This window comes from Meleagris gallopavo, chromosome 10 (assembly GCF_905368555.1).
Source record: "Meleagris gallopavo chromosome 10, MGAL_WU_HG_1.1, whole genome shotgun sequence".
Taxonomy (NCBI): Eukaryota; Metazoa; Chordata; class Aves; order Galliformes; family Phasianidae; genus Meleagris; species Meleagris gallopavo.
The window spans coordinates 19,633,001-19,648,644 of NC_139413.1; the positions used below are offsets into that span (position 1 = coordinate 19,633,001).

The 15,644-nt window shown below is 44.4% G+C and overlaps 1 protein-coding gene across 10 annotated transcripts in view; it reads left to right on the top strand.

Moving 5' to 3' along the window:
- ST3GAL3 (ST3 beta-galactoside alpha-2,3-sialyltransferase 3) overlaps positions 1-15,644 on the top strand; it is a 147,161-nt gene that overhangs the window by 7,529 nt on the left and 123,988 nt on the right. The window lies entirely within an intron of this gene.

Genomic DNA, 15,644 nt, shown 5'->3' on the forward strand with positions numbered 1-15,644 from the left:
AAAGGGGTTCATAGTGGATTGTCTGGAGTGGGACAAGCTGTTCCTGCTGTGGTCTTCTGTCCATCATGGCCTCAGTACTGATCCTGACTGTACTGCAGCAGCTAGGCAAGTTTTGGAAAAGCAGTTTTTCCTCCATTGTTGCCTTCTACCAAGGTGCTTTTGTTCCTAGTGCAGGTCATTCTTCTGACGTGAACTGCTTGTGTCATCACAGCCTCAGGCTGAGGCAATGAACCGGACGGACCTGGGCACAGCTGGCAAGGGCAACCCAGCCAGACCGTGTTTGGTTCTTGGTACTGTGAATGACCATACCCTGGGCAGTCCCAGACACCTACATTTGACAGTATGAATTTAGCTATTCTTTCTCTGCTCCAAAAATGAAAAACCAGAATGTTTGCATTTTTGGGAACTTAAAGGCAAGCGACATCAATGCTTTTAACTTTTTTTTTTCAGATGATGCTGGGGTCACTCCTACTTTAATTTACTCTTGTTACAGTGCGTCCTTTTGTTCTTTTAGCTACATTCCTGTGGCTTTCCAGTATTAGGAATACTGATTGAACCTAAGGTCCATCTGAGCTGAGTCAGTATCCTCTTAAGTCCTGGAACCAACAGAGTTAACACAGTGTAGCTATGAAATGCGTTATTACGAGTGAAAACACACTGGCTTGGGAATCAGTTCGTGTTGAATTTCTCAGGCAGGTAAGTAGCTGGTGGCTTCCTCCATACTAAGGCTAAGCAGGATGTGATTGACACATGAATGTTGTATTAGTGCATTTGCTTTTTATATATATATATATATATATATATATATATCTTGGTCAGAAGTGAATCAAATTCTTCACAGCAGTAATACTACACAAGTATTGCTGTTCAATTGTGATTGTGTCTGGAGATCCAAATCAAAAAGATGCACTGAGACACATTTCTTAGGATGAAGGGCAGTAGCCTAAATAGACTTGACTCAAGAAGGCCGAGGAAGCAGAGACAGGGGAGGTGAAATTATTCCATGTCACACAGCAGCTCAAGGGCACAGCTATGAATAGAATAAAGGTCTCCAGGCTCCCGATCCAGCATCCATTTAGCCAAAGGAGGCTTGTTTCCCTGTAACGCACGTTCTGCTTCTGCTAGGTGCAGGAGAACAGTAATATTCTGAAGTCGCTGGCTCGGAGCTGAGATTTCTGCTGATATTTGTAAAAGCACAGCAGTGTTTCCAAGTGCAGTGTCAGTGACACAGCTAGTGAGAGGATGGTTTGCGTGGGCAGTGTTGGTGGCTGGGTGTGAGCCCTGTAATTAGGGGATGATGCAGCTGGCGTTACTTGCTGGTAGGAGCTGGGTAAGATGTGCAAGTGCCCGAGCAGCTGTGAGTGCTGCCATGGGGTTATTCAGCCTTCAGGTGCACCACATCAAAGGCACCACACTTGCTGCTTTCTAGCTGCATTAATCTGCCTTCCTCTTTTTAAATGGGAAAGTGTAATTTTTGCTCTCCTTACTCAAACATGGGACTTGGGGAATAATGGAGCTGCTTCAAGCATAGCAGTCACTGGTGCTCTAGGTATAATTAGAAATCTAATTACTGTGAATTTAGTTGCTGAGACTTTCCTGCCTTCTGAGGCTTGTCCCACACATTTGTCACGTTCTAAATAGAGCATCTGTGCTTCCCCATTGTGCTGTGGGAAATTAGTAACGCTGCTTTTGGTTAGCATTGTTGCTGCAGTCTCTGCTTAGAAGTGCCTTATCTGAGCATTGGAAAAGCTTTTATTATTTTTAAATATGCTTCATTACAACATTAATTTCTATGTATTTCAGAGCTGTTGTGTTCAGGTCCGGTGCCCTATTAGAAGCAGAAGCGTGAGTTAATGCAGTGTAAAGATTGCAAATTGAATTGTTGTTAAAGAACTGCTAATTCTGAAGGGATTTTCTTTATTTATTTCATATTCAGGGATGATTCAGATGTGGCGTGAATTCTTCCAAACCTTCAAAACAGGGGTTTGCATGTTGAGAAACGAGGCTCTATTGGTGCTTAGGAGAAGATGAGAGCTCCGGCACAACGTAACATTGCTTCTCCTTGCTGCAACAAACTAACAGAGTTAGTTTTACAATTCCAGCGCATTGTATCTGTGAGGTGAGACCTCCTGGCCTGTGAATAGGTGGAGTTTCTTGGCGTAGTGACTCAAATGCTTCATTAAGTGAGTTGAAAATAGCATAAAGGAGGATTGGGGTTTTCCTGCCCAATCCCTCCCCAGGAACTCGGGTTGATGTGCCTGCAGCTGTCAGATCTGGTATCCCCATCATTTCTCCCCGTGTGAGCAGTTCCTTGGTGGATGTTTCACACTTGTCTGTTCCCATAAGTGAGGATGTTTAAAAAGGCACCTCGTGTCTCAGCTTCAGGAGCATAAAGTGCTGTGATCTTTGTCTGGGGGGTTCTGATTACTGCTTTGATTTCTGATCTGATTTTTTGTTGTTGGTAGGTGCTTTAATCTTTCAAAGACTAAATAATGTGTTAGCAGAGGTAATACAGATTGAATTCAGGACGTGTGGTGCTGGAACGCCTTCTGCTGAGCCCGTGTTTAAGCAGGTCTTCCTCTGACTCGTGTCCAGGTATGCTGGAAAATTCATTCATGTCATGGATGGGAATAGGAAACTGATCTGGTGAGAAGATACAGGAGCTGCCTATCCCCTCCCACTCCAGCTCTTTAGGAACTATCATTCTCAATCCATATCAGCACCACTTAAAAGGCGTGCAGTCGGGCTGGGCGCCGTGGGCTCTGCGATGTGCGGTTGTGGCAGGGACCACTTGAGGGCAGCAGCTGTCTTCTGCTCGACCCTCTGCCGGACACCCCGTGCTGTCAGAAGCTGTTGCAGGTGGAGAAAATATGACTTAAAACAAAGAAAATTACAGCGTTTTTTTCTTCTGCAGTTACCAAGTGGCAGCTGGCCATCCCCTGGGTAAACTTCAGTAAATCCTACATTAAAAACAAAACAAACAAATAAACTTCTCTGGCATCGTTTGTTCTTAGAGTAACTTAATTTGGAGACCAGATTAGTCAGTTCTTTATCCATTCAGGTTTTGAAAATCTGAAAGGATGGAGACATCAAAGCCTCTCTGTACTGCCTTATGCAGTGCCTTGCTGTCTTGGCTGTGAGCTGATTTTTCCATATATCTGGTCAGGACTTTGATTTATGCTCATTGCCTCTCCTCCCCACCATGCAATGCTTTGGGAACCAGGCTCTGTTTTCCTGATGACCTTCTTGCAGGTGCTGCAGGGCAGCTATCTTGTCTTCCCAAAGCTTTGTCTTCTCCTAAGGCTAAGCAAAGCTCCTTCCTTTGTTGCACACGTCAGCATCCAGCGGGGTGCTGCTCGATCATCTGCACACCCCCTTGTTTGTTTGTAGCCCTCTCTAGAGATTCTATGTCTTGGATGTGCTGAAGATGCAATTATAGGATGGGAAATGGTGTTGCTACCACAAAGGCCCTTTGCTTCTGAAGAGGCTCAGTCCAAAAGTGGTCACTGTTAAGGGAGTGAGAACAGAGGGATGATCCAAAAACCAGACTTCAGACAGCAAGCCCCCTCTCTGGACAAGCTGTTCCACGTGCAATTCCTTCCCAGTGAAACACCTTTTCTTAATGTCTGGTCTGAACCTCATGGGTTGGCCTAGGTGACCTTTAAAGGTCCCTTCCTGCTCAAAGGATTCTGTGTTTCTAAACTGTAACTTGTGGCCACTGTCACCTTCTTCCCCCGAAGGGCTCAGAGGATGAGGTGGGCATTGGGAGTGTTTTCCACTTGTCTGCTTTTATCCCTGTAAATATAATTATATAGAAAGCGAAGTCCCAAAGGCCACGTGAGAAGTACAGTATCCCAAGATAATCGGGGCTTTATCTTCAACTTCCAGAGCTCAACAGATGAGAAAGCTGGGGAGGAAAGGCAGTGGCAGTGCAACACTAGTAATTTAGTCTCCGCGTCCTTGACAAGCAGCTATTTAGTGAGCTCGGGCTAACAAAGAACTATTTGGAAGAAGGGTGGATATTGCAGACTGTTGCGTGATCAGCCGTCAAGGACTGGTGTGAATATGATGGCTGCAAGGAAGGCCTTGCACGTGATAACTGCTTCCCTCTGCAGAAGATAGTGCTGCTGGAAATAGCCGGGTCGGATGCTTTCACCGCTGCATTGCACTCCTTTCACTGCTGCCAGCAGTTCATGACAGGCACGTCTGCATTATGACAGACAGTGTGGGGATGTTTGGAGTGCTGAAAGCAAGTTTGCTCTTTCCTGAGGTGACTGCAAGTTTGGGTTTGCAGCCTGCTCCAGGGGGAAAGGTGGGCGACGGCAATGTGTTGCATCCAAGAAAACGATCGCCTTCAAGGCTTCCCTTCTCTACTTGTTTGTTTTTTTCCAATTCTTTTCAGCATTTCTGTTGATTCTTCAATAGAATCCAACAGATTCTTCAATAGACTCCAGTAGAATAAAGTCCGTCTTTCTGATCCTCTTTCTACATCCTTCCAGTTCCAGGGTTCCCCATACAGCACAGCTGTTATTCTCCAAATATTTTTGGGATAGCTTATCGCCTTTATTCATCTACTTTTTGAGTCCTTTTAGCCAACTGCTCACGACTGTCCTTGTTTGCAGTGACCTCACTGTTAGGAGTGGTTGTCTCTTTTCCACAGCAGCTGCTTGTTGGCCCTCAAAGGTGGGATTTCTAAAGCGTGCAAGCTGAACGCCGAAATCTTCTTTCAGTAAGAGTTGAGAATGCAATGTATTCCTCTTCTAAGCTGGTTTCTCTTAAGAGAACTTTTATCAGTACCTCAGCATATGCTTTATAAAACATTTTAATTAAAAAAAAAAACAAAAAAAAACCTTGTATTTCCTTTATCCATATCCAGTGGGAGCTATCAGGATGAATGTTTCCAGAAGGCTTCGTTTTGCATTGATTGCTGTGTGGTTCCCTTCTTACATCCTGTGCAGTGTGAAGCCTCTACTCTGGAATGTCTGCCTGCTCCCATAAAATGTTAGGGGGAACATGGCTATATGCTATGGCGTGGCGTATAAATCCCTTGCAGTTGCATGTTGGATGCTGTATTCTTGGACAGGATTATGATCATATGCAGGTTTGTGTGTATCAGCAGTTTCATTTAGAAGACAGGAACAAATCCAAAACCATTGCTTTTAATCTTTCTCTTCTCCCATGATGCTTTCCAACCAGGCAATGCTTTTGGACTTACTTAAAGGGCAGTCATAGAATCATGCAATATTCTGAGTTGGAAGGGACCCACAACAATTTTGAAAATGCTGAAGATTTCTGGATGAATGCAGGGCAACTGTACCATGGAGAAGTTCAGTTGCTGTGGTTGTAACCTTTGCGGGACTTGGGCTGAATAGAAAAAGATGTGGCTTCTGCTACACAGCATTTATTGCTGCTGCTCTGATGGTACAATGAAAATAGAGGTCTTGAGCAGCCAATCTGTTTAACTGATAACCTTCAGTTATTTTAGTATTTCTGTTGTGTGTTTTTCTTTTCCTGACTCTCTAGCTTGTAGCCCAGCTACCTTGCCTCATTGGCATTAGCAACAGCCAGGAGTGAAAGTTAGAACTGCAAGGTGGTTTTCTTTCCTGTTGTATAACAATTTAGTTACCATCTGAGATACTTGAGCAAATATTTAACTTGCAAGCTGATTGTCCTATTTTGTTTTTCTGTAGATTAATATTTTTCACTTCTGCCAATATTTATTTTCCTGATTATCTTATCTTAAATGTTGCTCCTCATGTTAGAAGCTGTGTGTTTCAACAATGGCCACTCAAAATATTTTCCTTTACAGGAAATTGTAGAAAATAGCCTTGGGAAGAGCTGCAGAAAGTCTTTCTCCAGGCCTCTAGAAAAAATATATTTAACATAATTTCATGCCAATGTATGTCAAAAGTACTCTATAAAATGTGATTGAAACTCGGACAATCTATCCCAGTGCTTAATTATTCTTCCCTGTAGACAGATTTTTCCTGACGTCTGCCCTAAATCATTTTGACTGCAATCAAGTCAATGAAAAGCTTTTGTGAATATCCTTCTCCTCTTCTCAGCGTGTCTTTACATGTTCTAGGCTGGTAGTCTTCTCTTTGGTCTTGTTTTTTTAAATTTTCTAGACTCTGTCCGTCTCATTGCTTTTCTTCAGACATTGCAGTTTGTGAATATGTTTCTTGGAGCGTGGCACTGTGTTAGAGTGTTGTTTTTGGAAGTTTTGTAGTTTGAGTGGAGCAGAATGTGGCTCACAGTTATAATCTTGTTCACGCTTTTCGGTGCAAATGCATTGGGGTTTCAGTCTTGTGGTGCTGATTCAGATCGATTTGTCACTCTCTGTAACTCATTATAAACACCACTATAGCCCGCACTATGCCTACTTGCCAAGATTCAAATATTTGTATGGTTGCCCTGTTGCTGTTGCCCTGGGTTGTATTCAAATGTGGTTCTGCTCCGATGGAAGGACGTGAAACCGTTTTGATGTATTTGGGAGGGAAAGCGAACCTGCTAGCCTCAGGGTTATGGTTGGTAGTTATCACATTCCAAACAGAAGACAAATACAAGCTTTTCAGACAGGATTAATTCATAGGGTAGGTTCTTGATGTGTAATTTTAACTGTCTAGGGTAGGATTAAGAGCTCTGATAAATTACCTCTCAGTAATGGCACGGAGTCCTTCCCAGGTGCCTCGATCTGCTCCTGCTCTGGTTGGGTTTTGTTGCAGGAATCTTGAACCATACTCTGGTAGTGCTATTGCTGCATGCTCTGTAATTCAAAGGGAAGCAGAAGAATCTCCAGACCAACTCCTGAAGGTTGTGAGGAGCTTTAGGGTCCAGCTTTAAGGGTCTCATAGTGTGTGGAGGGCGATAGCTGCTTCAAGAAAGCCTTGTTTCTTCATGATATTGATTGATCACTCACAAAGTAAGGGATTCTGTTTTAATGTTGCTCACTTTAAGAGCTCTCTGTGGCTAATTAAAGTTCAAACTTAGTAAGTTCAAGGGAAAATTTTAAACTAAAAAGCTATAATTGATCATAAGTTGAATTCCAAAAGCCAGCTGCAGGTGAAGGATTGTTCTGCATGGATCAGCTGTTGCTCAGTAATGAGAGGGCTTCTTCTCATCTTGATATTGAGGGATTTTATTTTTTCTGAAGGCAAGTGGTGTGTAGTTCTGGATCAGACATTAATGTTTATATCCACAGTTCCATGTTGAGATATTGACTGTAACCTCACCATCTGGTTGAAGCGTTCACCACTTGTGTGTATTTTCCTTCTCACTGCTTGTTCATTCAAGCGTTCCATGATGGATGCCTGTGCTTCAAATCAAGCTCGAGAGCCTTTTTAGCCCTTTAGCTCTCCTAAAGCCTGTGCTTGTCACATCTTCCCTGGCTTTCCAACCGGGCACCACAAGGGCCATTGTCTCCTGAAGTTCATGGCTTGCCTTGAGGCTCCATTTACAGCAGTATTCTGTGAGTGATCCAGAAGATATTGCTGTTGTGCTGACTGCCTCTGGGCTTCTAAAGAAGATGGTGTTCAATTTTTCAGGTTTTTTTTTTTTTTAAGGCTGAAAGTGTCACTTTGCCAACCACAGTAAAAGGTCTGGGGAAAAGAATTAAATGAGCATCATAACCAACTCCAAATCTGACTCAGTAGTGTAAAGAAACCAACAGACTTAAAAGTTCTCCACAGGAAGCTAGATAGCTGTTACAGCTATGTAGGTGTTCTTGGTAGCTGTGTTGGGTGGCTGTGATGGTCAGTGCTGGGCTTCGTCTTTTGCTATTCGACTTTGTAACAGTAGAGGGTACTGTTGTTGTAAGATACAATTATTATTTATTATTTTCCAAATGTTGTGATATATGAGCATGGAGCTTGGATTTTTTTTTTTTTTCTCCCAGTATATTGGCCACTGGAACAGACTGCACCATCATCTTTGGGCGACCTCTCCGTCTTCATCTCAGCCATTTATGAATTTTCCAAGTGATTTTTGTGGACAATCCTTTAATTTTGTTAGGTCAGCATGAATGTTTTCTCATTTTTGCTGCCACAAAAAGCATTCAGAAGATGCATTTTCTGACACAACTTGCTTTTCCTTCAGTGCCACGCTCCTGATTTGTCCTAGATTGAGGCATTCGTTACCATGGGCAGCTTTGCAGAGAGTTGTCCATCTGGGCATGAGAAATAATGATGGTCTGGGGACAGAGCTGCAGTTATTCCATCTCTTTTGTTGAACAGCCTTACTGCAATCTTTCCTCTTCTGTTTTATTTGCCACATTCTTAGGCAATGTCTGGCCCTTGTTCACCGTGGAGTTGTGTTTTATTTGAGTGTCGACAGGTGTGCAGTTATTTAAGACCCGCTTTTAAGGAATGTTACTGCTTTGCCAGGGATCATTTGAGTTCTGTGGAAAGGACCTGAGCTTTCCAAAACTGAGTTTCTGAGGGTACAGTTACACGGGATGTTGACTTTGGTGGCAAACCTGCTGTAAGTAATGGCGTGGTTGCTTTTTTTGGGGGGAGATTCTTGGTATTTTTTGTCTCATACTTTTTCAGTGATCTGATTTACAGCCTCCACCCTGTGAGCAGTTGTCTTGGCACAGATGTGGTGGGGAGCTGCAGTGATGTGCTGGAATGCACAGCGTGAGAATGGCCTTTATTTTGCTTTGTTGCCAAAGTACTATATAAGTACACCTTGAGGCTGGTATTAATTTTGGATTGGAATTGGTAATGCTGATGGGAATGAAGCATCTGCAGTTTGGTCACAGCCATATGCTGTCTGTACCATAACTTACTTACGTTGCTGGGAGTCTTAGTATGGGTTTATCTGTTGTTTTGTTGACGAGAAATGCTTCTTTACACATCACATTTTCCACTTGTCAGAAGAGACTCCTTGTAGGTGCAGATGGATTGTATGTTCCCAGCTTTGTCAGCAGAGGGAGCTGGAATGAGTTTGTTTCTCAAAGTTCTTCAACTGCAGTGTAATTTCACTGGTGAAAGTCTGTACGTAGACAAGCGTGAAGTTTAATCCTAAACTCTGGAAAACTGCTCTCTTAATTTGTCTTCACATACTTTTTGTGTGTTTCTGGGATGGGGAGACTTGGCCTCTGCTTGGGAGGGGAAAACAGGAGATAAATGTCTGGCAGGGGTTGGGCAAAGATGGAGAGGGAGTAGGTAGAAAGGTGTTGGTATGCTTCTGGGCTTTGGCTACGGGAAACATTGCTAGCACTGGTTATAAACAGGTTTTGAAATGTCACTTATACTCTTTGAGCTTCAGCCCTAGCCCTTGTTTTATGGCTTGCCTTGAGCCAGCATTCTCTGTCCAACTGACGGCGTGGCAGGCAGTGTCAGCCAGCTGCAAGGCAGCAGGAGACCAAAGGGAACAGCCTTCTGGCAGCTGGACCTTTCAGCCTTGGGATGGCTCAAGGGAGGAGGCACAGGGGATGTGTTCAAGGCTGTTAGCTTGGGGCTGGGCCTTCTGGGTCATTGCTGGTTGATTATGCACTGTTCCTCTTGAGTAGTAAAGATGCACATGACTAACATTCTCCTGATTCCCCTCTGCTCAAGGCTAACAACCCCAGCTCTCAGCCTCCCCTCCCATGGCAGATGCTCCAATCCCTTAATCACCTTAGTTAATTGCAGTGTGCCTCTGGCAGCGGGAAGTCCAGTGCTGGTCCCAGTGCCCAGCAGGGGCTCAGAGGGATCCCCTTAAACAGCTGTGGGGTTCTGCCCTGCACAGCCCAGGCTCTGCCATAGGGATGTGGTGATGGCTCGTGTTCCACGAGTTGTCTGCCAGGACCCCCAGGTCCTGTGAAGCTGATTCCCAGGTGGGTTGGCACCCAGTCTGTGGTGGTGCATAGGGTTATTCCTCCCTGGGAGCAGGACTTCGCATTTCCCTTTGCTGAATTTCATAAGACTTCTGTCTGCCCGTTTCTCTAGACCCTTTTTTCATTTATTTGTTTGTTTATTTTGCCAGCGGGTCTGCTATGCGATTCATCACCAGGTTCATGCTTTCCTTACTCTTCCTTTTGTGGCTAACATAGCTGTGAATGGGACTCTTCAAAGCAGGTCCCTGAGCAGGCTGAAATCTTTCCTAATTGATGTTTACTGGTGCATATGTTTCTAATGCGTGTTGGGTTATGTACTTGTGCTGTTGGTCTCTTTGATTCTCATTGCTGTGTGCAAGGTTTCCCTAGTAAAACCTCCATCTAGTTAGATGTCATTTAACTGAGACTCTTGCCAGACCCATTGCCACCCCCTTATGGATGGGGATTTAAGCCTGGCAATTGGGCTTAAATTTGCAGAGTGTAGCCATGCAGCGGGTTGTGCTGAAGTCACAATGTAGCCCAAAACACTCCTTCATGGTGAAGCTATCCTATGCCTATCCAGAAAAGAAAAACTGGCTTAGAGGATTTGCTGCACAACTAGCCTAGGAACTAGCCTAGGCTATTGTGTTCCTGCTGCTCCAAAATGTGTTCAGTATCCACATTAATAAGTTTTATGTAGCATGGGTGTGCCCAAGGCATAACAGGAGTCTGGCAAGGGATGCAGCTGCCTTTTCAGAAGCGATTTTTCTCAGTGGAGTTAGTCTGATACCTTTCCTCACATGCTGTCTCTGATACAGTTACCTGTAGGCAGTGGTGGCACTGGCTGGTAGTTCAGGGGAATGCATGTACTGTGCTGGATCTCAGGCATTGCAGAATGATATTGCAGTTGGTGTTCCTGGTTAGCACAGCTGGTGAAGTGCTGGCAGAAATACTTGCCAAGTGATTTGAGAAGGCTCTGCTGGCTGTAAGTTACGGCCACCAAATTAGCTTAATTAAAGCCAGCTGTGGGAAAGTGGCCTGCTGCAACTGATAAATCTCATTTCCTTCTCTCGCATGTCAGTGGGCCTGGAGCTGGTGATAACTGCCTGCTTGATGCAGGGAGGATCTTAAGGTGGCTGCAGTTCTCTTCCAGATGTGCAATTTTGAATTTGGCCTTTAATCTGCTTTTGGCTCACGTTTCTCTATGTGGAGACCTTGGCCTCAGAATGCTGGGGTTTTGTGTCACACTGAATAGCATCTATGATGGCTAGGTTGCCATTACTTGATTTGGCTTGGGAGAATGAAAAGGCTTGTTTGTTTTAGTCTGGTTGAGAAAGAATGTCAAGGTTATCTAGACTGGGAAAGATGCTCTTTTACTGAAGCTTAAAAATGTCACAAAACCAAAAAAAGCCACATCCCCCACACCTCAGCCCCAGACTTTACAAACCACCAGCTGAAGCCATGTGGGAACACATGGTTGTTTTTTCTCAGAGATCAGCAATCTTTTGCATTCAGTGAGCTGGTGCCTCTGGCTTTGCAGTATCCTGTATTTGCGGAGTGTTCTACTCACTGCTCTCCTATCATCTGTTCATTTGTGCAGGCAATTTCAGTCAAACCTATGGCCAAAATGTTGCCCATACAGATTGCTTGTCACACACCAAGAGGCTGTGCTCCATTTCTGATTGGATCCCAGACCTGCCAACGTGGAGCTGTTACTTCGCCACTGAAGCGAAGGTGTGGAGGAGGAACAGCTGCTTTAGAATGAAACCAATAAAACGACTGTTGCCATTTATGAGGAGTTCTGCTCGTGAAATAATCCAGGAATGGCGAAACTCTAAAATTTGTGAATCCCAGTGAGCCCATGAAATCCTGGCTGGGAGTGGATGTCAGCAGGTGGCTGGAAATGCTGGTAGGGAATGGGGAAGGCAGGTTTGTCTGAGCATACGGTGGGTTTTCTTTGTGGAAACTGAGTTTGCATCAGATGGAGTCGCAGCTGGCAGCAATCAGTTGCTGCGAGTTGTAGCTTTTGGTGAGGTTGGCAGTATCACATGCACTTTGTCAAAATCAATTGATGTCTCAGCTCTGCTGGATGCTGAGTACTGTTCTAAAACGAGCTGCTCCTTTGCCTTGATAGATTGATTAAAGCAATGCATGGATCTGGGTGTGGGATTTTGTTGTATGGGGTTTTTTGTGGGTTTTGTTGTTGTTGTTTTGCTGGCATAGTATGCCCAGAGAGCTGTGGGTGCCCCATTCTGGAGGTTCCTGAAACCAGATTGGATGGAACCTGGGCAGCCTGAGCTGGTGGAGAGCAGCCAGCCCAAGGTAGGGGTTGGAATGGTTGGGCTTTAAGAGTCCCTTCCAACCTACCCCATTCTATGATTCTATGAGATGATTCTTCCAGAGGTGCTGGAAGTCCAATGGAAGTCCAGGTGGCCACCCTAAAGGGCGAGGTTAATATGGGTGTTTGAGGTTCACACACTGAATTGTGGCATTTATAATGATTCAGAGCTTAACATTTCTCCTGCTTATTTGAGAGAGATGTGAAGAGAAATGTGTGAGCAGGTGTTTGACTTCACAAACTTGTGAAATCGAGTTAGGTGCTCAGAAGTTTAATTCCAGTGATCTTGGTCTGGAATCGATGTTTCTTACAGCTTAACCTTCTGGGTTAAATCTGTTTTCTCAGTGGTTTTTTCTGCCAAGTCTTAAATTAAAAGGACTCGTTGTATTTTTATATGTGGTGTGATAGGAAGAGCACTTTTCCTTTAGATAATCTCCAGCTGCATTGTCCAGGGTCCCATTGGTTTGATGATCCGCTTCCTCTTGTGTGCTGCTGTTTGAATCACGTAGCACTGTCCTGCTGTTTCTGCATGTGAAAGCGACCTTCTGCTTTTTCACCTCCAGGTTGTTATTCTTGTGTTTTGATGAAGCAAATAATTTCCTCAAATGCTCTTGGGGGGGGGGAAGAAATAGGAAATGATAGGAAATGAAAAGCTGTGTGTGCAGTTTTTTCGGCTCAGGACACAGTGTTTGGGTACAGGTGTTGAATACACTGAGCTGATTGTGATCGTGGATCTGCATAGTGAGAGAAGCCCAAGTCACCCAAGGTGCTCCTCAAAGTGTTTGTCTTTGGAAGAGCACATGCTCGGTATCTCTTTGTGTATGGCAATTACCTATAAAATCATTTGCTGTGTCAGACCTATCAAATCCTATTAGTGTGTGTTTTGGAAACTGATTGAGTTTTAGGATTTGATGGGTCAGAAACCTCCTCAGATTTTGGAATCAAGCGGGGAAAAAAAAATCAATCCCTTCCCGCTTCCAAACTGCCAAAAAAAAAAAAAAAAAGGTGGTGAAAAATGAATCCAACATTTCTCTCTGTTCAGCATCACCTTTCATGTGGATAAATGGCTTGGTCTGTCCTTGTAAGTTGAACGTTGCCCTTTTCTGGCAAAGATGCTTATAAAGAGCTCATGTTCAGGAGTTGTTTTACGCCCATACGCTTCCCCTTCCTGCAGTGAGCAGACACGGGAGGCGAGAGGTGTCCCTGTAAAGCTGTCCATAGGAACCTGCTGGCAGTTGTTCTGGCAGCGGGGCCAGATGTAGTCTGCTTTAAGGCTTTGGGAGGCTCTCAGCCACTGGCTCGCTGTGCAGAGCAGTAGATCATTTTCAAACAAACTGAGGAATGTGAGTTTCTTGATGGAGCTGTTTATATTTCTGGAGTCCTGGTTATTGCTTTTGAGGAAGGAGAGATTTCTGGGAGATAGCTCGGTAAAACCGACTGTCTCGCTTCGATTTATAGGAGGGAGATGAGGTTCTTTTAATATTATTAAGAAACAACGGTTCATATGTTAGTCCAACCAGTTTATTATAATCCTAATCAGGGAGACGGAGAAAGGAAGGAGGACGATAGAAAAGATAGGAAAGAAGCAAGAATTGCGTGAAGCGGGGATAGTCACCACCAGGATCCAGCAGCGGTCCCGTTGCACGATGTTTCGTTGGTCTTGAGGTAGAAGCAGCAGGGGGGGAGAGAGAAGCAGCGTGGCCGGCCTTGGGCAGCAAGCAGGTGGCAGAAGGAAGTCGCGGAGCCGATCCAGGAGGAGGCGGCAGGACTCAGGTAGCAGGCCCAGGGGAGTCCGCCAGCACGCAGGAATTCCGTGGTGAGGGATCTGATGGCAGACACCTACCCTCATGGTTTTCGGTTCCTCCTTTTATCCTCCTTTTCTTCCTGCCTACGTGACATCCCTGGGCGCTTGAGCAAGAGTCATGTGCGTATCCCCCGAGATGGCCATCATCCTGAGATAAGTCCACATGAAAGACCGCTTCACAGCTATTTAGCTGAAGCTTATCTCTCTCTCCTTGCCCTGGCCTTGTCCATCAAAGTTCTCCAGACAACCTTTGCCCAGGACTTGCCTGGACTTGTTCATCTATGTCCTTCAGACAAAGGATTTCACCACCTTTGCCCAGGACTTGTCTGGACTTGTACAAGTCCATCTGTGTCCCCAGCAAGCTTTGAGACACTGATGTTAACAGAATAATATCTTGCACCACCCTGTGACTCAGAGGTTGCTTTAAAATGGGACACAGATGATCCGTGGAGGTGAGAGAAGGATAGCAAGCATAAGGGTAAAGGAGGGAAGGGGGCAGGAAATCAAAAGTTTCATACAATCATTACAAAAGATTCATCAGGGTTCTTTACAAATGTTGCCCTGATCTGCTTGACTTCCCCATCTGCAGAGGAAGTTACAAAGTACATAGAGGATACAACACATTGAATAAGTTGAATAAATTATGGTATCATACAAGGGATGAACACGAGAGTCACAACAGCACATAATAGATAAAATAAGATACGTTTTATCCACGGGCCACCTGGGAGCCAGGAAAAGAGGTCAAGGTCTGGACTTTTCCAAGTTTGAACAGGAACGTGTGCTATTTTCCGTATACCTTGAGCGATTTGTTTAACAACTTTACCATTATCATCAATCTTTAGACAACAAGTAGAACATTTAATTTGCCACAGACTCCCCTCCCCTTCTTCAGCTAGCAGGTAGTGTAGAACAGTGCGATGCTGGAGTATTGCCGCCCGCTCTGTGAAGCTTGATCTGCAAGAAGATGAAGGGCATATGCTGTTTCATTTGTGATTATTTCCAGGATGGCTTGTAATCTGATAATACGGTTTAGGTTATAGATGGACTCTCAAGCACCACTACCTCACTCGTTAGGGTTCCAGGTAGCTGGCCCTTAGTGTTTGATTATACGGTGGGGAGGCCTGTCACCTTTGCCCCAAGTTTGGTCGCTACCGTGTTAGGGAGGTGTCAGTAGACTCTTGTGTCAATGGAGATAATTATATACTTCTGATGTTAACAGAATAATATCTTACACCGACCCACAGAAAAGTTTTATCCGTAGCAGGGATGGGGAGGAAAAAGCGATTTAATGGCTCCGGTAGACATTAAAACAAGAGTGAGTAGAGCATCAGAATAGTTGTTGTCCTAATTGCCATTGATGGTGTGTAAGTATTCTTCTGTATGTAAAACAGTGAGGGTGTGCAGCAGCCTTCCCGAGCTCTTCGATAGCCAGTGGCTGTTCATCGGTGTCAGACAGTGTCATTAACACAATTACAGGACTGTGCTTTGAGGTTAAAACTCCATGTAAATAATAGAAATGATTTACTCTTTTACTGTATCCAGCTCTGAATGTTTTCTGTTTGCTGATAACAAGGATACCAACAGAAATTTAGACTGCACTATGAAAGCACAGAATTAACTTCCTCGTGCCAGCACTGTGCAATAAGCTTCTAATCAACACATTTCAGTACATTTATTTTTAGTTGGAGGCTGAATTTTTTTTT